Below are 27,331 nucleotides of genomic sequence, written 5' to 3' on the forward strand. Positions count from 1 at the left end.
ATCATAACAACTTTTGCAGTTTCACAATGGATTAGAATTAAAGCAAAAATACTAACAGATGTCAACTGCGAGAACAGAAATTGATATTTATACTAATTAAATTAATATCTAAATGTTGTTTTGAATTTGGCCCATTTCTTATAAAAATAATTTTCTAAAGATTAATATTAAGTGACTAAACATAAAGCCAAATAAAATGTTGTGTTTGAAGTTGGGAAGAGTCCTTGGTGTACTTTTGGGTTCCTCGTTTCTACTTTAATGTCTTTTGTACAGTTGGCCTTTAATTGAACTTTGTAATCTTTTGATCACCAGGTTGTTCTTTTTGACTTGGCTGAGAGACTTGCATCCCCAGGGAGTAAAACTAGTCAGCACTTTGTGAACTCCCCAGTTCTACACGGCTCTGGATTTTTAGCAAATCTAGGACATCTTGGCAGAGGAATAAGGCACAATCTGGCTGTCATTTCTATCTCTCTGTCACACTGTGTTAGGCCTGCTGTGCCAGCAGGTGTCAAAAGGGGCTGTACTTTCCCACAGAAATACATTAGGTGAAAATTCAGAACTATTTCTTGTTCCCCAAATTGTGAAAATAGCTTAATAGCTATAAGCATTCTGGCATATACAAGTAGTATGATGTACCGTTTTAATGACTGATTCATCAAATGTGAGGTCTTTCATGACTCTGCACTTGCCCAGAATGCCTCTCATAGGAATTGTATACATCAGGGATTTTAATGTTGTCAGCCAGTCTTTCTTTCTTAGATGGTTTAAAGAACATAGCTGCTTAGTAAGTTTTTCTTTGCAGTGACAGGATTGAGGTTGCCTTCCCAGAGGACATGCATTTAACTCACTCATTTCGTGACTGACATCACAACCATCTGAGAACTAGAAATACCAGGGATAGCTGGGAGTAATTTTACTGCTGTGTTTCTTTAGCAGAATGATGACATTTGGTTTTCTCCTAGGCCTGTCATGTCAGGAATGAGTTCCATGTCATGAAGTGGGCCTTAAAGCCAATGAGACAGTGGTTGGTTACTCCCACAATGTTTGTGCCAGTATTGGACTAGCATATCATGCAGACAGATTACCATTGTAGATTGCAGTGTTTGTAGCTGGGTTGATGTTTATCTTTCTCTTTTAGTAGTGTGCAGAGCACTGAAGAAATCTTATTTATTTTCACCATTGGGGTTGTGAATTTGAAATTTTGAGAAAGATTTTGTCCATGATAATAGAAATGTACAATTAGAAAAGTTAAAATTAGGAACTAATTCTCTAATACTAATATTTAGAATAAATAATCATCACATCAATGCACCACGGTTCATATTAAGGCAAATACAGCATGTATGTATTATACATTTTAAGAATGAACACACCAAGGCTAGAGTATAGATGAACATGTGTGTTTATTAAGCATGAAGCTCTGGTTTCAATTCCTAGCCCAATCAATTAAAACGATGTAGGAATGATGGTCCTAATGACACTTCAGTTTTTATTCAGTGTTCTGGAAATTACAAAAACATTACCTAATTTGTTAAATATAGCAGGTTATCACCAAGTAGCTCTAAGTAAAATATTTACTACATATCTAATAGCTATGGATCTTGTGGAATTCATTACTTTTATATCCATGAGAAGAATAAATGATTTTTCTTATTTTTTTGATAAGAGAATACACCATTGTCTACTTTCAGATAAATTTTAGCTCTTCTACATGTTATAAACAATGTGAAGGGGACTGGAGAGGTTGAAAATTCTTCTGAATTTGTCTTTCATCAAATATGTTGTTGGCAATAAGTTAAATAGATGGATGAGCACTAAGCTGTGAATCCTCTGGATGTATTACTAAGCCCACGTGCACTAGGTGGGAATAAGTCCCACAAGACTCAGGCAGATGTTACTAGTGACAGTTTGAGAACACAGTGAGTGGAAGCACGCTGAAACATTCCCTCCAAAGCAAAACTTCAATGGCATACCTTGTGACTTACTCTAAATAAAAAAGAACCAAAACTCTTTGGTAATTCTCTCTGAAGTAGCACTTCCGAATAGCACTATGACCAACAATGCTATTACCAATGATGCTAGGACCAGTATTAGTTTTGGGTGACATCCAGGGCAAGAGAGACCTATGTAACTTGTCAGGGTACAGTACAAGAAGTTCTTTTGTTTGGGTTACATGGACTGGGGTATTAGAGATATCCATAGTAACAAAGATGCCACTAGACAAGTCTAATAGAAGAGTATCAGGGCAGAACCCTAGAATACCAACAGAATGCTAATCAGTCTCTTTCAAAGAACTATGTTCCATTTGTAGAAGACTCTTTGAATGCCCCCAGGATATAGAAAGCATTTGTAAAGTTAGCAGTAGCTAGCAACAATCTATCGTAAGTAGATTATAAAAGCCACTGATAGATGAAAGTTGGCTCTTGAGAGTCTTGCGAATGTCTAGATGGATAATCAGCCAATGTGAAGAAGGCACACACCCCTGTTATGCTTGCTTCTTGGTTCACACTTATGGCTTATGGTGGCCAGTCCCTAAGGCTCACTGACTCAAGAGGAAACAGATAAGATCAGCTTGGTTCATGGATTGAGTGCAGTGGGATGTGCAAAATATTAGTGAATGGCTCATCAGGTTGACCAAGGGATGGGGGAAAAACAAGATTGGGGGCAAAAAACAAAAGAAGAGGTCTTAAGAAGAGACCTATGGGTATGGGCATAATACAAGAAAGTTTTCATATACATACCAGAGTTCCACCCCAGAAGTGTCACAAAAATACTCAGACATTAGTTTTCTTTTTAAAGGAGTCTCTTATTTTGCAAAGTAAAGGTGATGTACTTGCAATATCTAAGCTATTTGCATAGTACATTTTTTGTGTTAGTATGATAGGGAAATAAAAGTTTTAGGCATAGTGATTAAGAAATACAGACTATAAAAAAAGAATTTCAGATATCTTAAAGTGGAAATTAAGCACCACGAGTTTTGTTATTTTATTTTGGGGTATGACTTGGAAACTTTTATTGTCAAAATTTTTGCCTTGCCCATGAAAGACTCAAGATTTATTTATGACATTTTCTAGTTTGCAAATCCATAGGATTTTTTAGTAGTGTGTGTATGTGTATATGTGTGGAGGGGATTATGTTCATGTATTTGTTTGGGTGTACACATGTGCATGAAAGTGCTTGTGCACATATGTGTTGATGCCAGAGGTTGACAGTGGGTCTCTTCCTAGAATGCTAGATATCTTCTGTTTTTAGACAGTTTTTCTCACTGAACCCACAGTTCATACTGATGGCTGAACTAGTGCCTTGTGAGCTCCACAAATCTGCCTGTCTCTGTCTGCTACATCCTTTCTCCCATGTTGAGATTATAGGTGAATTTGACATACTCAGCTTTTATATGGGTGCTGAGGACCTGAACTCAGGTCCACATGCTTTGTGACAGCCCCATTACTAAATGAGCCATGTCCTCTTGTCACTAATAAGATATTTAAAAGATATATAATATTCTTAGTAGCTTGAAGACTATTTTAGAAGAGACTTTCAACTCTTCATCATTCTTCATCATTTCTTCCTGAGAGATAAATTTGCTTTCATGAACTGTAGTAGGCAGTGGAATGGCTGATCTGAAGATGCTACTTACATCATGGCAACCTATGACTGTGTTGCCTTACATAGTAAAAGGAACTTCAGAGGTGTAGTTAAGGTCAGAAACATTGATGTGAGTAGAGTAATTCCAATAACATGGGTTTATAAAAGTAGATAATTCTTCCCTACTGTGGTTAGAGAGATGAAACAGTAGCATAGGGGTACCTAGTACAAAAGGTCAAACCCTCTGTTACAGATTTTTAAGATGGAGAAAGTGACTATGAGCTTATTTTTTTCTTTATTTTTTCTTTTTATTTAAATTAAAAACAAGCTTGTTTTACATGTCAATCCCAGGTCCCTCTCCCTCCCTTCCTCCCCTGTCCCCCATTCACCCCCTATCCCATCCCCTTTCTGCTCCTCAGGGAGGGTGAGGCCTTCCATTTGGGGATCTTCAAAGTCTGTTGTATCATTTGGAGCAGGGCCTAGGCCCTCCCCCTTGTGTCTAGGCTAAGTGTGGAGTGGGCTCCCAAAGTCCATTCGTATACTAGGGATAAATACTAATCCACTACTAGAGGCCCCATAGATTGCCTGGGCCTCCCAACTGACACCCACGTTCAGTTCAGAGGTTCTGAGTCGGTCCTGTGTTGGTTTCCCAGCTCTCAGTCTGGGGTCCATGAGCTCCCCCTTGTTCAGGTCAGCTGTTTCTGTGGGTTTCTCCAGCCTGGTCTTGACCCCTTTGCTCATCACTCCTCCCTCTCTGCAACTGGATTCCAGGAGTTCAGCTCACTGTTTAGCTGTGGGTGTCTGCTTCTGCTTCCACCAGCTACTGGGTAAAGGCTCTATGATGTCTGTCCACTCCATGGAAACCATTGCTCTGGCCTCAGCTTCACTTGTGTGAGAATATCTACACACATACATTGTATACAACCCAATGTTGTCATGGTGATCATGGTGTACCAGAAGACTGCAGAGATGCTTGCTGATGACCCCTTCTCTGCATAAACCATAACGGTAGCAAAACTGATAATAGCCATAGTGGGAGAGAAGAGCAGGAGGCCCAATTCCGAGGTGCAGTTCTTCATTGTGTACCCCAGGATGCACAGGCCTTGAGAGTTCAGGAAAACTTAAAGATCCTGAAGACTCTAAAGACTCAGAGTGTGACAAAGGCTTCACTGACATCCTCATTATCTGTCATGAGCAGCCTGATGTAATCGGACAGGATGGCCGATGATGCTCATGACACTGTGCACAAAAGGGTAACGGCTGGGTGCTGCGGCTAGGCGGAGTAAGTACTCAACAGTGAAGATCATGACACAGGCAGTATATCACAAGGCAGTTCTTTATGTGTCCCGGGCTAGAGCCACATGGAACTGTTTCCACCACATTTGCGACGACTGGGATGGCAATGAAAAACCCAGTCACATAGCAGAACACCAGGGTCACGGTGCTGGTGTGAAGGTTCTCAAAGGCCCGCCAGACCCTCTGCCTAGTAGTCATGGTGGCAGTGCACTCCGGTGTTGTCAGTGTCCACATCATCCTCCAGGTGCTCTGCATTCTCCCTCCTGCAGTCCTTGTTCTCTTCATAACAGCAGTCGCCAATAATTTCTGGGATGAGGTCAAAGAAGATCAATTCTTCATCATAAGCAGAGAGGCACTCATGGCGAGGAGAGTGACGTCTCCCCGTGGGGTAGAAATTGAGGATGTGGCAGAAGATGTCTGGGTCAGGGTGAAAGAAATACTGTTGGGTCTCTGGGTAGTAGAAAAGTCTCTCTCAGAACTGCTCAGGAGAGTGTCTGGGTACTGCTCCAGGGTGTCCTGCCATGTCTGGAAGCAGGTGCCGCTCACATTCAGCAGAATTAGAGCATCCAGAGTCCTCTTTTCTCCTGCCTTGGGGGAGCTGGCGTAGTCCCCAAAGCAACAGGCATCCACCCAATGGCTGCTGCCCTGGCAAAGGGGAGTCATGCTGCAACACCAGCCACTATGTTGTCTGGAAGTCCAGGTCACAGGAGTGATCACTCTCACCCAAAGTAACACAATGAAAGTAACACAATGCCCCACTTCTTCACTTCAAACAAAGCACTGGGGGCTACTGTTCACAGGAACACGGTTGTCCAAGGTGGTACAGGTGAAGTCACAGTTCTCAGAAGGCCAAGTTTCCCTCAGACAAGTATTTGGAATACTAAGAAAAAATACACTGACCTGAAACACAATCTCTCTCCATGGAACCTAAACAAATCTCCGCCAAAAGTTGGACAAGGGCACATCCTGGCACATGTGAGCACACAAGAGACTCCGGTGACAGCAGTTTCTTCAAACAGGTGTCTTCACTTCTCCCCTGACACAGTCTGGTTGATATGGGGTCAATATATAGAGCAAGGAGGGAGGAAAACAGGAATCACCCAGTGGTAATCTCTCAAAAGAAAGAACCATTTCACTTTCCCTTTTTGCTGAAGTAGCCCTTCCCGCCAAAGGTGTCTCAAAAAGACACCTATTGTTGTAGCTCCAACTATGAGCTTATTAATGTGGCTAGTCTCTAGGAGGCAGGAATGACTCCTGTCTGACAGCAAGAACTTAGAATTCTTTAAAATTTAAATTAGAAATAAGCCTGCTTCACCTGTCAATCCCAGCTCTCTCTCCCTCCCCTCCCCCCTCCAACCCCCTACCCTATTTTCCCTCTGCTCCCCATGGAGGGCCTCACCCTCCCTGGGGGATCCCCAAAGTCTGTCATATCATCCAGGGCAGGACCTAGGCCCTCCCCCATGTGTCCAGGCTGAGAGAGCATCCCTCCACATGGAATGGGCTCCCAAAGTCCATTCGTATGCCAAGGATAAATAATGATCCACTGCCAGAAGCCCCACAGATTGCTGAGGCCTCCTCACTGACACCCACTTTCAGGGGGGTCTGTGTTGGGCCTATTCTGGTTTCCCAGTCATCAGTCTGGGCCCATGAACAACCCTTGTTCAGGTCAGCTGTTTCTGTGGGTTTCAGCAGCTCAGTCTGACCACTTTGCTCCTCCCTCCTCCCTCTTTGCAACTGGGTTCCAGGAGTTCAGCTCAGTGTTTAGATGTGAGTGTCTGCCTCTGCTTACATCTGTCCCTGGATGAAGGCTCTAGGGTGGCATGTACGGTAGTCATCAATCTCATTATTGGGGAAAGGCATTTAAGGTAGCCTCTCCACTATTGCTTAGATTGCCAGTTAGTGTCACCCTTGTAGATCTCTGGAAATCTCCCTAGTGCCAGATGTCTCCTCAAATCTATAATGGCTCCCTCTATTATGGTGTCTCTCATCCTGATCTCCTTTATTCTTCCCCCCGACTAAATCTTCCTGCTCCCCCATTTCCTCCTCTCCCGTGCTCTTCTCCTCCTCTTTTTCTCCCAGCTTCCTTTTCCCTCCCACCATGCTCCCAGTCAGCTCAGGAAATCTGGTCCCTTTCTCCTTCTCCAGGGTATCATGCTTGTCTCTCTTAGGGTACTCCCTGTTTTCCAGCTTCTCTGGCAGTGTGGATTGTAGGCTGGCCATCCCCTGCTCCATGTCTAAAATCCATATATGAGTGAGTACGTACCATGTTTGTTTGTCTTTTTGTGACTGGGATACCTCACTCAGGATGGTTTTTTGTAGTGCCCTCCATTTGCCTGCAAATTTCAAGATTCCATTATTTTTTTTCCCCGTGAGTACTACTCCATTGTGTAAATGTACCATATTTTCTCCATCCATTCTTCAGTTGAGAGGCATCTAGGTTGCTTCCAGGTTCTGACTATTACAAATAGTGCTGCTATGAACATAGTTGAACAGATGTCTTTGTTCTATGAATTTGCATCTTTTGGGTATATATCTAAGAGTGGAATTGCTGGATCTTGAGGTAGATTGATTCCCATACTAATTTCCAAAGTGGCTGTATAAATTTGCACTACCACCAGCAGTTAAGGAGTGTTCCCCTTTCTCCATATCCTCTCCAGCATAAATTATCATTGGTGTTTTTGATTTTAGCCATTCTGACAGGAGTAAGATGGTATTTTAGAGTTGTTTTGATTTGCGTTTCTGTGAGGGCTAAGGATGTTGAGCACTTTTTTAAGTGTCTATCAGCCATTTTATACTCCTCTATTGAGAATTCTCTATTTAGTTCTGTACCCCACTTTTTAATTGGATTCTTTTAATTGGAGAATAGTATTTTGAGATCTTTATAAATTTTGGAGATTAGTCCTCCACCAGATGTGAGGTTGGTGAATATTTTTTCCATTTTGTGGGCTGCCATTTTGCCTTGTTTACTGTGTCCTTTGTCTCAAAGAAGCTTCTCAGATTCAGGAGGTCCCATTTATTAATTGTCGATCTCAGTATCTGTGTTCCTGGTGTTATGTTCAGGAAGTGGTCTCCTGTACCAATTCATTCAAGAGTACTTCCCACTTTCTCTTCTAAGAGGTTCAGTGTGGCTGGATTTATGTTGAGGTCTTTGATCCACTTGGACTTAAGTTTTGTGCCTAGTGATAAATATGCATCTATCTGCAGTCTTCTACATGCCAGCATCCAGTTATGCCAGCACCATTTGTTGAAGATGCTTTCTTTATTCCATCCTATAAATTTAGCTTCTTTGTCAAAACTCAGGCATTTGTAGGTGTGTGGGTTAATATCAGGGTTTTCATTTCAATTCCATTGGTCTACCTGCCTATTTTGTGCCAATACCAAGCTGGTTTCAGGATTATAGCTCTATAATAGAATTTAAAGTCAGGGATGGTGATGCCTCTGGACATTCTTTTATTATACAGGGTCATTTTGGCTATCCTGGATCTTTTCTTTTTCCATATAAAGTTGAGTATTGTTCTTTCACGGTCTGTGAAGAATTGTGCTGGTATTTTGATGGGGATTGCATTGAATCTGTAGATTGCTTTTGGCAAGATTGCCATTTTTGCTATGTTGATCCTACCTATAGAGCATGGGAGATCTTTTCATTTTCTGGTATCTTCTTTAATTTTTTTCTCTAAAGTCTCAAAGTTCTTGCTATACAGGTCTTTCACTTGTTTGGTTAGCGTTACTCCAAAATATTTTATGTTGTTTGTGGTTTTTGTAAAGGGTGATTTTTCTCTGATTTCTTTCTCAGACCATTTATTGTCTACATATAGTAGAGCTACTGATTTTTTTGAGTTAATCTTGTATCCTGCCACTTTGCTGAAGGTGTTTATCAGCTGTAGGATCTCCCTGGTAGAGTTTTTCTGGTCACTTATGTAAACTATCATATCATCTGCAAACATGAAAATTTTGACTTCTTCCTTTCCAATTTGTATTTCCTTGATCTCCTTTTGTTGTCTTATTGCTCTAGCTAGAACTTCAAGTAGAGTATTGGAGAGATATGGAGAGAGTGGAAAGCCTTGTCTTGTTCCTGATTTGAGAGGAGTCACATTGAGTTTCTATCCATTTAGTTTGATGTTGGCTGTTGGTTTACTGTATATAGTTTTTGTTATTTTCAGGTGTGTTCCTGTTATCCCTGATCTCTGCAAGACCTTTATTATGAAGGGGTGTTGGATTTTGTCAAAGGCCTTTTCAGCATCTAGTGAGATGATCATCTGGTGTTTCTTTTGCAGTTTGTTTATATGGTGGATTACATTGATAGATTTTTGTATATTGAACCATCTCTGCATCCCTAGGATGAAGCTTACTTGATCATGGTGGATGATTTCTCTGATGTGTTCTTGGATTTGATTTGCCTGTATTTTATTGAATATTTTTGCATCAATGTTCATGAAGTATATTAGTTTGTAGTTCTCTTTCTTAGTTGTATCTTTGTGTGGCTTGGGTACCAAGGTAATTGTAGCCTGGTAAAAAGAATTTGGCAATGACCCTTCTGTTTCTCTTGTGTGGAACAGTTTGAGGAGTACTGGTATTAGTTCTTTGAATTTCTGGTAGAATTCTGCACTGAAACCATCTGGCCCTGACCTTGTTTTTGGTTGGAAGACTTTTGATGACTGCTTCTATTTCTTTAGGGGTTGTAGGTCTATTTAAATTGCTTATCTGTTCTTGATTTAATTTTGGTAAGTGATATCTATCCAGAAAATTGTCCATTTCCTTTAAATTTTTGAATTTTGTGGAGTACAGCTTTTCAAAGTACAACCTTATGATTCTCTGGATTTCCTCAGTGTCCATTGTTATGTCCCCCTTTTCATTTCTGCTTTTGTTAATTAGCATGCTGTCTCTCTGCCTTTTGGTTAGAGCTTTGTCTATCTTATTGATTTTCTGGGAGAACCAACTCTTTGTTTCATTGATTCTTTGTGTTGTTTTCTTTAGTATCTGAATTCTGTCAACACCGTTGGCATAGCAAGAAAATGAAGTTTGCCCTTGACCATCCAGAAGGAAGCACAACACTATCAAGAGCTGAATTTCAGCTTAGGAGAGTGTAGAGTGTGTTGGACTTGTGACCCGCACAGTCGTAATATTTAAATGTGTGTGACTTTGACCTTGAAACTGTGGTGATTTGTTAGTGAGCCACACAGCTAATGATCACACTGTGTTTTCTTGGCCTAAGATAAGATGAGATGCCACCTGAAAAACAACAGGACATTATTAGCTTTACTCTCAGAGGTGGTCTTGGTATAATTAACTAATTAGCACTCGTTTCCAATGCTTAGAAATGCAGTCAAGTAAGGAAAATAAATTATTTCAAATTCAGTTTTGATACACAAACATTTGACAATATTTAGGCCTAATGAGGCCACAAGAGTAAATATAGAAAGCCCTGCTAATAAAGATTATGTACTTGTCACATCAAGATTAGACCACAGAACAACCACATCATTATTTTAAGATTACATCTTGGTCTAACAAAAAGGAAAGTTAATTAACATGTGCTATCCAAGAACAAAATATCCAGCCCATTCGGGTTTAGTTTGCTGAGTTTGACTTGATTATGCTGATTGCCAAGCCCTGATAGCTATTTGGTGTTGTCCATCCTTTGGCTCTGATTTCCAGATCAGTGAAGAAATGCAAAGTAGATACTTCTTGTGCAAATGAAATAAAACAAAACCAACCAACCAAACAAACAAAAAACCTAAAAGGAGAGAATTGAGCTGTAAGTACTTATTTTTCTCATACAAAACTATCAGTTCAAGGTCAGTCATGTCCTTTATCTGCTTTCCACTTAAGTCAGAAATGAGGGTCAAAGCATTAGCATGGTCTGAGAATTGGTTAGATTCTTGGGGCCTACTGAAGGAAACCTGAAGAGGTAATTTTTTTTTTTCAAAATCAACATATATTCTGGTGAATTTTAGATTTTGAGACACAGTCATCTACAGTATTGCTGTTTCTCTACCACTTTCTCTTTCATGATTTACTTTGAAGAGCATTTGTAGCTTTTCATATTCAGGTCATGTGCTAACTACCTGTTATTGTAACAAATAACAGACAAATATTAAGACAAAATACTTTTGTTTTCTTACTTTAGACTTTTTGATTCATAGCTTATTACCAATGCTAATTAAGTGAAACATAAATTATGCAAAATCTTACTTTTAAATGCAGAGTTTTGGAGCTAGAGAGATAGCTGGGTGGATAATAACACTTGCTGCTCCTACATAGGACCAAGATTCTGTTCCCAGCACCCATTGGTTGATTCACAACCATCTGTAACACCCTTTTCAGGAGATAGGCTACCTTCTTTTCATCTGTGTAAACAATAGCTACACACATGGTGCCTTATTGACATAAAGGCAAACCAATCACATAAAATAAAAGTCTTTTTAAAAGAATGTTAACAATCAGTAAATGAATTAAAATATACATATGCATATATATATATATATATATATATATATAGCAACAATGTTATGTGAAAAGAGGCCATCAATTTGAAAGAAAGCAAGGATGTGTATACAGGAGAGTTTGAAGTGAGGAAATGAAATGGGAAAAAGATGTAATTGTAATATTAAGAATAAAATAAATATTTCAATTTCACTATAGAAAATTTAAATAAAATAAAATGCAACATCACTATAAAGCTTTTAGACTGAATGAATTGTAAAGGACTGACCAAATGAAATATTGCCAAGGGTATAGGATAATGGGAATTTTCATACATTGATGGGAATGTTAAAAGGTACTAACATTTTTGGGAAAGGAAAGATGATAAAAATACTTGTCATGACAATCTAACCTTAGGTCATGACCCAGATTTAATTCCACATTAGTAAAATCAGATGTGCACCAAAAGATTTGTGTAACAGTGTTGACACCAGCTTCAGTTATGATACCTAAAAATTGGAAGAAACACAGATGACTATCAATAGCCGAACAAATTGTCACTAGGAAATTAAGTATAGTATGTTTGTAGACCTTGCATATTTATATCATACTGGGCATATGTCAACATACTGACATAGGCCATATGCAATGTGGGTGGCTTTTAAAACAATACTTTGCACAAATGAATGCAGAAAAAATAGGCATTGTACCCTTTCACATCATGTCATTGCCCAACAGGGCAGAGTCCTGTGGTGGAAAAGAGCAGTGGCTTTCTGTGAAGATGGCTCAGGACAGGGGAGTTCTCTCGGAGGGAGCATGGAAAGCTATTCTGTCTCTTGTATTCCTCTTTCCAAATACATTTTTTCTATATGTATATTATCTACAAATCTTTAAAAAGAAAACAGCAAAACTGATAACAGTAACTATTTTGTAAGGCTGTCATGGACATTAAATAGGCTAACATTTAAAATACAGCAATGACTGAAACATCCTGAGTAATGCCAAAGCTTTGCAAGTTATTATCAAGATAAAGAAAACATGCTACAGGCATACAGTGTTTACTACTCAGATGTGAGAAAAATGAAATTGTGTCATTTAGAACAACATGGGTGGGACCCAGAAGCCACTGTGCTAAGCAAGGCATAGAACGGTAAGTATCACATGCTCTAACTTGGGGAGTCTTAAAAGCAAAACAAAGCACAAACCAAACAAACAAAACAAAACAAAACAGAAAGATCTCACAAGAGTTGAAAGAGAGTAGAATGGTGGGTACTGGGAGCTCCAGAAAGCTGGAGGACAAGAAGGATAGGGGAGGTTGGTTAATGGTGACAGCTGGGAGCCAGAAGTCCTAGTGTGCTTTTCACAGTAAAATGGCCCACAGTATAGTAATGTCATGTACATTTCAAACAGAAAGAAGAAAACATCTTGATGGGCTTGGAGCCATATGCCTTTAATCCCAGTGCCCAGGAGGCAGAGGCAGAGGCAGAGAGGCAGAGAGGCAGAGAGGCAGAGAGGCAGAGAGGCAGAGAGGCAGGAGGCAGGAGGAAGGAGGCAGGAGGCAGGAGGCAGGAGGCAGGAGGCAGAGGCAGACATATCTCTATTAGCTCAAAGCCAGCCTGGTTTACATAGCCTGTTCCAGGCCAGCCAAGGCTACACATCAAAACCTCTCTCAAAGAAGGCGGGCACGGGGTGGAGCAGGGAAGACAACTGAGGAGACAGATGCATTTTACCTGCATTAAGCTTATACCATTTATTAATACACCGAACCATTGAAAAACTATGTGTTTTTATATAATAGTAAAAGTAATTTAATAGTCAAAGAAGTGACTGTAGTAAGGCATATTGTCATTTATTACCCTCCATTCTATACTGGACTACCTTGTGGTTCCACACAAATGTTACATCATCTACATATTTCAGAATGTAGAAACAATTCTTCACTGTACAGAACGAGACTTTTCTAGTCTTCATTCTGCTGCAGTTGTATCTGCTCAAGAGACCTCTTGATACTTCCTAAGCTCCCATCTGCAGCCTCCCCAGCAGCTGGCTTCTGCATGACTACAAGCTTTCCTTTCCATTCAATTATCTAGAATTTTAAATAAAAGTAATTAATCCTTTGATCAAATGGTAGAGAACTAGACTGCTTTGATAGCTCCCTCCCCTTAAGGGATCCAAGGCTTCCACCGGATATAACATTTAAGTCCTTTTAGAAAGAACATAAGGTGGTTGGGAAAATGGTTTTGTGGTAACATCCTCCAAAGCTGTAGCCTCCAGCCTCACTCAATTGAAATCAAACAAAAATTACCTTTTTGTCTGAATCCTGTAGGGAATTGCTTCATTTGCACAATACATGAATGGTGACATTTTAGCTAAATGGCAAAGTGAAATACCAGAGACATATCTTTGTCAGTTGACAAGTAGTCACCAAAATTAGTTTGTCATGGCGCCGCTGAATACTTGGGACATTGGAAGGAATTTGGATTTTTAGCTCTTTGAAGCAGGACACTGTACTTACTGACAGAGCATTCCAAAGACAGTAGACCAGCAGAGTAGCAGGTCACACTGACATCATTTTGGGGGTCTTAAATGCTATTATAGAGATTTCAAAGCCAAAAAACTCTTATGCACTGTTGACTTGCAGGTACAATTTCTGGGGGTAGTTCTTACTTGATGGGAAGAAGCTCAGAACAAAGCTCACAGAAGACCAAAATAATCTTCAAAATCAGCCAGAATAAAGCCACATTTTAGCTCTCAATCACTGCATTATAATTTCACCTTTCTTGAAAACTAGATGTAACAAAATGTCCACCAGTTGGCTGGCAGGAGCCTCATTACCCCAATTCCACATAATTGCTGTGTTTCACCAAGCAGAGCAGAACAGCAGCTGGCCCATAGATCGGTCTGTGCTCCCATTTTAGAAGTTTGCAGGGTACATAGGGAATTTTTGATCCCTACTTCATTGCACATAGGCATTCTATACTCTGTGGTCATATGCACAAGTGAAAACGATTCAGTCATAACATAAACTCCTGTCACTTGGAACAACATGAATGAAAATAGCAGTTTTCCTGTTAACTCAAATGAAGTCAGACATCCTCCTATCTAGCTACTCTGTGAAAAACACATCATCAAGCAGAAAGACTTTCTGCTATTGGGCTATTAAGGACTTGGAAGTATTTATCTTAAAGAAGAAACTTAGTTAAAAACTCTTACTTTCTTATTTCTGTCTTGCATCTATTCTCTTAATTTCTCTGTGACTGTTTTCTGTGCCCAGGTTTGTAACAAGAGGTATCAAAAATTCCCTGCCAAGAAAACCAGGCTTACAAGTCCTTAACAGGTAATTACTCTGTTCTGAAAATGAAGAGGAATTCTCAAAAATCAGTCCCTAAAAGAATATCTGTATATTTATACTGTTTTAAACAGAAAGTTTCTCATGGAGCTCAGGCTGGCCTTCAATTCTCTGTGTAGCTGAAGATGGCTCAGTCCTCCTGCCCTCATTTCCACCTGCTGGGATTTCATGTGCCAGCAAGCCCAGTGCATTTTTTTTCATATTAACTAAATGTATCTTGGTTTTCCATGGTGGAAATTTTTGAGAATGTTTGCAAGTAAGTCCCTGTGTATACTATGAATGATGTAAAACTATCTCAGACAATAATTTTTATAGGGCCTTCAATCATTCTGTTACAGTAGCCTTAGAAATTCTTCCTTCAAAATGCTATACAGAATTACCTCATTCAAGTATCCCTGTGAACCGAGAGAGTAATTTTAAGGGAAGAGAAAACCAACCTCCTGCCCCTAGACATTCATCTATTGAACCAGCCAACAAACCAATATGTATAAATTATAGATCAGCTTTTCCAAATTTTATGAAGCCACTTGCAGCTATGTTGAAAACTAAATTGTATAAGAGCCATTTGGGTAATCCAAGGAACAAACAAATCCCGCTTAAATAGCCCCATACAGTTCTCTTCCTTTTGTTATTTCCAAAAGTGGGAACCAAGCAGGAAGATTTTTTTAAATACAACAAAATTTTGCATTAAATACCATATAAAACAATGCTTCTCTGAGTCTGAGAATGCATTTTCAGTGATACAACAACTGTTACAGAATCCCTTTGTTGTCTGTTAAATATAACTAACATATTAAACAAATTTATAAATGTGTTATCTAGGGCTGAGTTTGCAGCTCTTTTGGTAGAGTACTTGCCTAGCATATATGATCCTAGCCAGTACTACATAAAACCAATCTAAGCAATAGTAGACAGGCAATGCCCTTCCCCTATACTGAGAATGATGACTACCTTAAATACATCCTAGAGCCTTCATCCAGTAGCTGATGGAAGCAGAAGCAGACATCCACAGCTAAACACTGAGCCAAACTCCTGGAACACAGTTTCAGAGAGGGAGGAGTGACGAACAAAGGGGTCAACACCACGCTGGGAAAACCCATGGAAACAGCTGACCTGAGCAAGTGGGAACTCATGAACTCCAGTCAAACATCTGGGAAACCAACATAGAACCAAGCCAGGAACCCTGAATGTGGGTGTCAGCTAGGAGTCCATGGGGCCTCTGGCAGTGGAACCTGGATGTATCCCTAGTGCATGAAAGGACTTCAGGAGCCCATTTCACATGAAGGGATACTCTCTTACCCTAGATACACAAGGCAGGGCCTAGGCCCTGCCCCAAAGACTTGATAGATTTGATGATCCCTCATGGGAGGCCTCACCCTCCCTGGAGAGTGGATAGGGGATGGGATGGGGGGTTGGTGGGGGGCACGAGAGAATGAGAGGGAGAGGGAACTGGGATTGATAGGTAAAATAAGATTGTTTCTAATTTAATATATACATATACATATATAATATATAATACACACACACACACACACACACACACACACACACACACACATATATCATGGTAGCACAAGCCTGCAATTCTAGCACTTGGAGGATGAAGACAGCAGGGTCTGGAGTTCAAAGTCATCCTCAGGCAAGTTCTCAACAATCTTGAGTTGTATGAGACCCTTCATCCAAAGAAAAAAAAAAGATATACCAAATTTTCCGGTGGGGGGGGAAATCTGATCCCACAGATTAGAAATGTCAGTTTGATCAGGGTTTGCTCTAAAATGAGTTTAAATTTGAATCTAAAATTTTATCTATTTCCCATAAATACACAATGTTGTGGGAGGTAGAGAGGGTGTTTTGCTGCATTTCTAACTTCTTTATATTTATTTATTTATTTATTTATTTATTTATTTTTAATTGAAAAAACTTAGCTTCAGGATAAACACACAAAAAACACATGCCAAGCTGTTCAGTTTAGTTCAATCTGTAGATCTGATTTCAAGAGGGAGCCTGTCTCCTAAAGGGATAATGTAGTGACTTTGTCGTGTCAGCTCAAATCATTCATGTCTACTCACATCATTCCTGCATATTGATGATGATGACAGGCCACCATTCTGTCCCTCATCTTTTGAGGCATTATCCCCACCTGCTGGCACTTCTGGGGATTGACCCTCTCAAAGCCACTGATGGCAGGAAGCACCATGTTGTTTTCAGAGCTTCTAGTTTAACTTGTAGACATTCCTATTTTACACCCTGTAACACACTCATAGTTAATGAAACATGATTGTTCTAATTTTATCACTGATTAATATTGTGTGCCTTCTTGTTTATCCTAGAAGAGGAAGCGCCTTGCTGTATTGTCCATGCCGATTTAGAACTCCTAGACTCAGTCATCCTGTCTCCAGGTGTAAAAGTGCATACCTGGATTTCTTAAAAATAACACTGATGCTTCTTGGGTCTTTCTTCATCCTCATCACTCTTCCTCCCACTGCAGTATGACTCTCTCCCAACTATTTCTCTGTCTAGAATGATTAACTGGCCAACTTCTTGTTGCCAAACCCAATAAACATCATTCAAATTTTATTTAATGTGACTTCTTGGAAATTATCTATATGAAATATAACATCCCTGGTTGCTAGATTTAGTAGAGTAACAGTCTCTTGGTTTTTCGTTTGGCTCCTAAGCACTGTCTGTTGCTGTGTGTGTGTGTGTGTGTGTGTGTGTGTGTGTGTGTGTGTGTTATGCACATGTGTGAACTCGTGCAGGCACTTCAGATGTGCTGATCCATCACTCTCCAATCTTACTCTCTTCAGACAGGGTCTCCCACAGAACCTGGTTTTGTCTAGGATGCGTGGCTAACCACATGCTGTATCTGTCCTTCCAATACTGGGGTTGCAGGCACTCAGACACTCCAGGCCTTTTCAGGGTGCTGAGGGTTTGAGTTGAGGTACCAATAGTTGTGCCTCATGTGCCCATAACCACCTGCCACTTTGATGGATTTTTGAAGTCTTTCTCCAGCAGGTGCCCCGCCCCCATTCCCACAATAATTTCCCAGACCTTCTGACCTCATACTCCAATGATAGCTATTTCTATGGCTGTGAAAAACTCACTTCCATTCTTTTGTGTGGAAGTGGTTTCCAGGTCTGAAGCTCTAGCTCAGTTTTCCTTCCCAAATAGCAGATATTTTGAACCATATATTTCACAGGCAAATCAAATTCTTTACACCCAAAGAACCTCTGGAAATTGGCTTCTGGACTTCACATCCGTTTCCCTCTCTATCCTGGTATCAGCTCATAGCACTCACCTTCGTTCTTTTTTCCCTTCCCTCAGTATTCATTCAGCTATGATTAAATCAATTCTTTTTTTCCAGTCCTGCCTTTATCCCATATTTGCTGTTCTTACTACTTTTTGTTATTTCCAACACTGCCCTTGGCTTGAGTTTCTGTTCTCAGACTTGTTCCCTTTCAATAACCTCTACAAGAACATATGACCATCACTGCCATGTTAAGATTCTTAGAAGTATTATGTGCCCACAGGATAAAGCCTAATACCTTTAACACAGTTTACAATATCCTGGTAACATTCCAGTGTCAACTTACCATTTTTTCTTGCACAATGAACTGCAACGCTGTGACCGACAGGAATTTCTTGTGATCCCACTATTGAAATCACCACCAGTAAATTCATGTGCTGACCACAGCCACAGAAAATACTTCTCTTCTATGTAACCCATTCTCTCGCTTACCTCTTGGATGCTACATTTTGTTGGTGGTGTTTTTAATTTTTGATATAAGGTCTTCATTACATATCCCAAACTAGTTTTGAATTGTGATCCTGCTGCCTCAACCACCAATGTGCTGTTACTGTCCTGTATAATCACCATGCCCAGCTTTCGCTGGGATGTCAGATGTTTTGTGTTTCCTTTCTTTTCCTCCCTCCCTTCCTTCCTTCCTTCCTTCCTTCCTTCCTTCCTTCCTTCCTTCCTTTCTTTCTTTCTTTCTTTCTTTCTTTCTTTCTTTCTTTCTTTCTACAGGGTCTCTAGTTCAGTCTGGCCTCAAACACCTTGTGTAGGGTAGGATGACTATGAACTCTGTTCCTTCTGTCTTCACTTCCTGAGCTCTCATTCATATATATATATATATATATATATATATATATATATATATATATATTCTATGAGCTTTGCAGTGCTTGGATGAAACCTAGACCCTGGTGAATGCTAAGCAAGCACTGTTATCAACTGAGTTACATCAGCCCAAATGTTATTTTCTTTAGGAGAAAGTGCCCTTGAAAAATCTCCATTCCAGCTATAGCTGTTTTTCCTTTTATATAGTCAAACATCACTTAACAAAAGGGAATTATTCAGTCTGAGAAATACATCCACAGGGGATTTCCCCCTAATTCAGACAGCATAAAAGTACTTACAGAAACTTTTTTTGTGGCTCCTATTGCTCAGAGGCTGCAACCCTGCACATCATGTTCCTGTACTGAATACTAGAGGCCATTGAAAAATTATGTGACATATTTGTAACACATTGTAGCATAAGTAGTATTTGTATATGTAACAAATATAAACACAGAGAAGGTTCAGAAACATAGCAGTTAATATGGATAGTTCAATATCATTATAATTCATCCTTCCTTGACTGAAACATTGTTGCAAAGGGCACAGCTGTGCACTTAGCCTTGGAGTAGCAGTTTTTGTTCTTCCCTAAACTGTAAGGTCCATAGGGACAAAGAATCCCATCTGGTCTAGTGTTATATGCCAAGCTACAATTGCCGTGAGAGGTTTAGTGTGGGGTATTAAATAGCTGCTTTCAGTTAACCATCACAGAATTATTGAGATAATTTTAAATAACATTATATGATGGTGAACATATACATCTCACTCTGGAACAAAGTCTCTTATTCTGGAATTTCAATCTAATGTACCCTTTTATGATTTCATGCTTCCTCATATCCCATAGGTAGCCTTTTCTCACTATTAATTTTGTTCTGTGTTGTCAGAGGCATTTTGTGGCTTCTGGTGTTCGCTAAATAAATAAAAAAAATTGTTCAAATCACTACTATGAATGTTCACCTTTCTAATAATTTTATACTTCCATATTTTATTTTTTAACCTATTTTGAGTTGATTTCCTTGGGTGGAATAAGGTCCAATTTCATTTTCCACAGGTGGTCACTTAATTTTCCCACAGCCATTTGTTCAAAGGTCAGTTGATGTTATATGTGTGAAGTCTATTACACTGCTAAGTTTGTCTGTCTCTACACCAGTAGCATATTGTCCCAAAAGCTGTCCTTTTATAATATCTTTGAAAATTAGGAAGTGAGATGCTTTCAACTTTGTTCTCACTCAAGATTGTTTTGGTACAAATTTTGTGTGATTCTGTATGAATTTCACATTTTTATGTTTTTACTATTCTTATGAAAATTGCCCTTGGGATTTTGATAGATATTACAATGCAGCTATAGCAGCTATAGATTAATTGGGCTATTAAATCTGTAGCTGTAAAAATAAATGTTTTGGGGGTACAGTTGTTCATATTATTTTTTCCTTTCATTAGTATTTATAGTTGTTAGTTTTTATTCTCAAAGTCCAAGTTCCATAGGTAAATTGATTCCTAGATTTTTTTGCAGCATACTTCATGTTTTCTGAACATAGCCTGAGCCATCTACATACTGGCACAGTTTTATGCCTCCCTTTCCATCTGAATGTTTTTAATTTCTTTTTCATCCCTAATAGTTTGGGCTAGGACTTTCAGTGTGATGTCAAAAGGAAATGGTTAGATTGGGCACCTTGCCTGGTTCCTGATCTTTGGGGAAAACGTTTTGTTCTTCATTGAGCATCATGTTACCTGTAGACTTGTTTCATGTGGGTTTCATTATGTTAAAGTCTGTTTCTGTTATTCCTAACTTGCTGAGGGTTTTTATTGTAAAGGAATATTTGAATTGCATCAATTTGCAATTTGGCATTTTATTTTGCAGTTTATCCTTCATTTGTCAATAAAGCTTTTATTATTACTTGATTTTTCTCTGTAGCAGTACAGGGCTAATTCCATTTAAGTATGGTGTATAGGTCTCTTACTGTGCTATTATTTGGTATGCTGGCATTTTAGTGAAGATTTTTCCAATTGTTTTTTAGTAGGAATGCTGGCCTATAATTTTCTTTCCTTGCAATGACTTTGGTTTATGTATAAGTGCAATATTGGCTCTTATTGTATAGATTCCCTCTATTTCTGGAAGAATCCATAGAGGAATGGATTTAATTAATAATATTTAGTGGAGTGTTGCAACAAAGCCACCGGTTTCTTGGCTTTTTGGGGAAGTTGTGATTAGTAATTGAACATTAGTGGATGTCAGTCTGCTCAGACTGCTTTTCTTCATGATTCATTCTTGATAAGTCATGCTTCTGCTAACCCATTCATTTCTGCTAAGTAGTCAAATCTATAGACATTAGTGATAGGCTTTGTGGTCTTTCTGGTTTCTGTAACATTTGCTTTAATGTATCCTTTCTCCTTTCTGATACTACTTGATGCCAATAGATTTGCCTTTTTTCTTTTCAAAACACCAACTCATTTTAATTTTAAAATATTTTTATTTTTGATTTTATTCTCATTAATTCCGTTCTTTTAAGTTGGTTTATTTTATCCATTTCCTAATTCCTTGAACTGTGAAGTGGCACTGTTTACACGGTTAATATGGATAGTTCAATTTCTTTCTAGTTGGAGCATTTATATGTCCACAATGCCAATCTCCCTATAACACCGAGTTTACTGCATTCTCCACAATGCCAATTCCACCATAGCACTGATTTTTGCCACATCCTACACCTTTTGGAATGTATTTTCATTTTCTTTTATCTTTTTGGCTACTTTTCCTTATTTCCTCTTTGGACTACCACTTTTCAAAGGTGTGTTGTTCTAAACTTAAGCTCTCAGATGATGAAACTACTAGATGAAAACAGATGGAAGACATCAAGAAATTGCTGTAAGTTTTTAATAGGACACCAAAGTAGCACAGAAGTAAAATTTCAAAGTACACAAATGGTTTTATATTAATAGGAACTGAGAAATTTCTCTATAGCAATGGAAAGAAAGAACAGTACACAGGAACAACCTGAAGAATGGCAGGGAAGTATTTGCAAACTACTTACTCAATAAGGAATTAGTATTCAGAATATTGATACTAATATAAATTATAGAATTATTCTAATACTACCCTTAAATTCATACTTCTCTTGCCTTAACTTCCAAGTACTGGCATTATAGATTTTTGCATTCCATTGTTAAGTCTTTTAATATACCAAATAATTTAATATGTTATATGTATTAATATATGTCAAATAATTACTTCATAGTTATGGATTATGGTCCTGAATAGCTTAATACTAATTTCATATTGAAGATCATTCATAAAGTGAGGACTTCAAGAATTTCATGGCATTGAGTGGTATTACTACAATCTTCCTTGATACCCAATGTCTTCTGGACTTCATACTTCATTTCACTTGTAAACCAAATATATGCATGATTATTCAAGCAGCTCTATCATACACATGGAGTGTTTCTTAGGTGAGAAACAGAGGGGTAAGGAATACCTATATGCCAAAGATCTCTCTCTCTCTCTCTCACTCACTCACTCAGGCTATCCCTACTGAAACTTTCCCACTGCCATTTAATTACTGCATTTCTTTAGGGATGTGTCTTCTCTAGAACAGAAGTGCCATAAGGAAAGGAACCACAGCTGGTTTGTAATCCACCACTGTGTCCCTGATGCTCGATTACTTATGGTATGAATGAAATTAAATTTAATGCTCTCCCTTTTACTAGTCTCATCAGCACCCGAAATGTTTACCAGACAACCCAGTTCAGGGTGTTAGGCTTCTTAAAGAAATTAAATAAGGTAATCCAAGGATAGGCAAGAAATTGGTGAGCACTGATACCACAAAATATGAGCTTTGGTGTGGTGTGGTGTGGTGTGGTATGGTGTGTGTGGATGTGTGTGTGGATGTGTGAGTGGATTGTGGTGTGTGGGGGTGTATGTGTGGTATGTGTGTGGTGTGTGTGGTGTGTGTGTGTGTGTGTGTGTGTGTGTGTGTGTGTGTATGTGTTTGTGTGTAGTAGAGTGTGGGGTATATGTAGTGTATGTGTGTGGTGTGTGTGTGTAGAACTACCACAATGAGGTTGTTCATTCTCCAGAGTCAGATCAATTTTTTATTACAGGGCTTAGGGAAAGTAATTTAACAGTAACAATTAACCAGCAAGTTCCTTGTGTCTTAGAATACTTTTAATGACTAAGTTTCCTGTTCTTATTGTTATTCCTGGACTATGGGCCTCATTTTGCCATTCCTCTTTTATGAATTATTATAAATATGCTGCAAAGAGTGTGGGTCAGCTACATGTGGATCAGAAAGTTAAGTCCTGTCTCATTAACACAAGTTTAAAAAGTGAAACCAAGAATGCCTAAGTCATAGGCTTGCTAAGAGTCTGTCCAGTGCTATGTCAGCCCTGAAATCATATATACAGGAGCAGTATACTGATTGAACAGGGTACTTGTATAAAAGATATATATATATATATATATATATATATATATATATATTCAATAACAGTGAAAACAAAAAAAAAGAGAGACCGTGAATTTAAAGGGAAGTGGGGGAGGGGTGTATAGAAGGATTTGAAGGGAGGAAAGGGAGAGAAAAAAATGTTACAATTAAATTATAATCTCAAAAATTAAAAAAAGAATAAATGAACTAAGACATGTCACACCAGCATGGCACAGGGTAGAGGCCGCATTTATGGGAGAGGGGTCTCCAAGGAAGCGGACCATGATTCACCCTAGCAGTCAAGGGTCTTTGCACTCTCCCAGGTTTCAAGCAAGCTTACAAATCTAGCAAAGAGATTGGAAGCGATGGGTTACATGTGTATTTTGTTTGGGAAGAAGAGGTGTTTGTACTTTTGTAAGTGTGTGTCTGTATGTGTGTCTATGTGTGTGTGTCTCTGTGTGTGTTTATGTGTGAATGTATGTGTGTATCTATGTGTGTGTGTCCGTGTCCATGTCTCTGTGTGTGTGTGTGTGTGTGTGTGTGTGTGTGTGTGTTTGTGTGTGTGTGTGTGTGTGTGTGTGTGTACAGTCATGGAAACCCAGTCCACTCTGTTCCACAGTGCTCATTTTCATAGGTTGCTTCATACCAGGAGGACCCTAAGGGACAGTACAGAGAGCTTGTGGTACTGAACTTAAAATTACTCTGTGAGCTTCTCACTGACTGAGACTGTATCCTGACACTGAATATCTTTTTGGTAAAAAATGGAGGGTCCCATTGCATAGGCATCAATACCATGAAGGAAGGTACCTCACAGATATCCGACTTTGCTGCTTGTGAGGTCTTTGCCCTGGCCTCATAAATGCTGCTTATTTTGTTTATTTTGTTCTTAGCAGAAATCTCATTCTGGCATAGACTAACTCTGCTGTTCATACCAACCTCTGTGGAAAATAAAATATTTGCTACTAATCTCTCCTCCTCATGAGGCTCTTGAGAAAGTCTCCCTCCTGCTGATTTTAATGATGTTAATGTGTGCAACATCAACACTGATAATTAGGGCTATACATAGAACTCCATGGGAAATGCTTCACTTGCCCCACCCCACAAGCTCCCAGATAATGGGATCTCCTCCAGTGAATTTATTATAGAGTTTTAAAACATTTTATGTCTTCCTCCTCCTCCTCCTCCTCCTCCTCCTCCTCCTCCTCTTCTTCATCTTGTTCTTCTTCTTCCTTCTCCTCCTCCTTGTTCTCCTTCTTCCCCTTCTGCTGTTGTGAGGGAGGATTTGTCCTTACACCTTTATTAACAGATACTTTGCAAAGAAAAGGGGGCAACCTCCCACGTCTCTACCACCTCTATATGCAATTCATTTTTTCCGATTACTTGGGACTGAAAGCACAGAAAACAAGGGACAGCAAAGGAAACACTGCTTCACAGCATTTTATGCCTAACCAAGTTTCCTCCTTCTCCCTATAAAGGTCCCCAGTTTCCTTCTCACTGAAGGCTCAGCCCTGCAGTGAGCTGACCCAGTCAAGAGTCGGTGTTAGCAGTGGGAGGGGGTGGGGAGCCTCCACATCAGTAGTTTTATATTTAAAACAGATCCAAAAACAAAAACCTGTCTAAACAAAACAAAAACAGGTACCTTATGCATATTCAGGGACTGCAATTCCTCTGATGGGAACTAAACTGTATGGATTCTTCCGCGTTTGTTTTGATTTTAGTTTTAGATTTTACTTATTCTTGTCTTTATTCCTCACTCTACCTTGTCTTCACCATGCTTTGCACTCAGCCCCACCAAGTGAGGGGCTGTAACCCTAGCTCTGCATTTATTATTTCTGTTTGGTCTATTTTTATTTATGCTTATAATCTTTGGTGATAGTCACTTTCTTTTAAAAATTATGTGCATGCATGTTGTGTGTGAGTGAAGGTATTGGATTCTTCTGAGCCTGTGAACCTGCTGTTATAGACAGTTGTAAAGCCATCCCACATGAGTGCTGGGAACTGAACTCAGGTTCTCTGTAAGAGCAGTATGTGCTAACTGCTGAGCCATCTTTCCAGCCATGATATTCACTTCCTACCAAACCTCTTAGAATTCCATTGTGTCTGGAATCTTGCCCCTTTTCTCCTCATCTTATTCCTTTATTTTTTCATCACCATTTGCCCTTTGCAGTCTACCATTGTTCACTCAGAGCCCCCTGGAAACATGATAGTCCTATACCTGCCATTCTCTTCAGAAAATGAGATGGACAAAAACAAGTTTCATATTGACACAGACAAGTTAATATTGCATAGATCTGTATGAGACCCTTCTGTCTTGTGGGATTTGTCTCCTAGAACTGTTCAGTTTCAGATCAAGAAACCAGAAGAAGAGAAATGAGCCTCCCCCATGGTTGCCAAGGGTCACTCTTAGAGCGTTAGGTAACAGTTGCAGATTCTGGCTCATGGGCAGATTCTGACTTGGCAAGTGACTGAGAAACTTCAGTGCAGCATCTTCCTGGAAGATAGTCTTCAGGGCTTGGGAAGGCTGAAGGCATTTCACTGCAGAGGTTTTTAACTTGTCAGAACAAATAATTCTCTCAGGGGAAGACAATAATTAACAGACGATAAACCTTGTCAGAATACTCCCCAGAGGCTGCAAGAAACACCCACACAGTGTATTGCTAGGGAATCAGGGAGCTGCAGAAGCAGTTCCAGGATTGGTGGAGTTCAGCTCTGAATAGACATTACCTGCCAGGGCTGTCTCCTAACTGACATTTGCTCAGTAGCCTCAAGACAGCTTTAATGCCCTCTCCAAGTTCTACTTGGGGTAAAAAGTAACTGAATATGGGATTTTACTTCGAATTTGTAGGGATCACTTATTATCTCTCTGTCCCCATCAGTTGGCTGCCAATGCCACATCATTGTGCTGGATGTGGTGAAGGCCTTCCTCTGTGTTTTCTCACATAATATTCAGTCAAGTATGATAGATCTGCTGTGCCCTTTATGAATCTGCTATAGATTGTATTGCAAGAACTGAACAGATCTTCATTAATTACCATGGGAAATTGATGATCAATATCTTTCCAATTTATATACACCAAACTCTCTGAATTGCTTGAGACTGCCAGGACAGTCTTTGTATTTTGAGGTCCTTCAGATGAGAAAAATAGATTATGTTTGGTAGCTAAATCTCATCTTGCTTTGTGCCAATGCCTGGATTTTGGGCACCAGTAAAGAGGCAGGAATAGTACTACGCAATCTGGTAAAGCATCAGTCTAGGAGACTGTGAGAATCTGCTGGAATTATGTCTTTGCCATTTACAAGTTACATTTCTTGTGTAGGCTACTTTAATCTCCTATCAGCAGAATATTGCAATGGTAATTACTTCATAAGAGTGTTGGAAGGGTTTTTTCCACAAGGCAGGTGAAGGTTGTAACACATGACCTGTATAAGCAAGCAGTAGTAGTAATTACTAGAGATATGTTTCAGTAGCTGCAGATCCCATATTGTAAGGTTATATGTGTAAGAAGAGTAAGGCTGTGGTAGTTTTGGGCCAAGTGTTTGCATAACATCTTGAAGAATTATGTCTTTAAACCCTTCTCAGAGTTCTGATAATTTTGTTAATTTATTGCATTTTTCTAATCAAGATCTCTAGTATCTCACTTTAAGCATGCAAGTGGGTGGCAATATACTTTCAACACATTACCTGATGTTGACAAATGATAGGGTGCCTGGTTGAAAATGTTATAATTCTTTTCTTAGCATACTAGTAAAAATGCACAAAACAGAAGAAATTTTATTCTAAAAATTCCCTCCACAATTTTATCAAATGTCTTTAAAATGAACTTATACAATGCAGATGCAATTTATTTTTCATTTAATTCTATGGAAAATTAGAATGATTTTATAGGGGGAAGGGGAAATAAATGCCAAACTGGTCAGTACTGTCCTGTGGTGATATCTTGATACTCTAACAAATAAAGGCTTTCCTGACAATCAGAGGGCAGAGCTAGCCACTAGCTAACCAAAGAGGTCTGGAGGTATGTACAGATAACAGGATACAGATAACAGGAAGTGAGATGGCCGGTCAGAGAGAGGAATGTAGGCAGGAGGAGACAGGACCTTGGTCTCTTTTCAATCTGAGGATTTCATAGAGGTAAGAAC

At 39.3% G+C, this 27,331-nt stretch overlaps 1 pseudogene; it reads right to left on the minus strand.

Moving 5' to 3' along the window:
* Positions 1–27,331, minus strand: part of LOC113834189 — a 109,378-nt pseudogene that overhangs the window by 55,570 nt on the left and 26,477 nt on the right.

Source organism: Cricetulus griseus, chromosome 2, assembly GCF_003668045.3.
Source record: "Cricetulus griseus strain 17A/GY chromosome 2, alternate assembly CriGri-PICRH-1.0, whole genome shotgun sequence".
Lineage (NCBI taxonomy): Eukaryota > Metazoa > Chordata > Mammalia > Rodentia > Cricetidae > Cricetulus > Cricetulus griseus.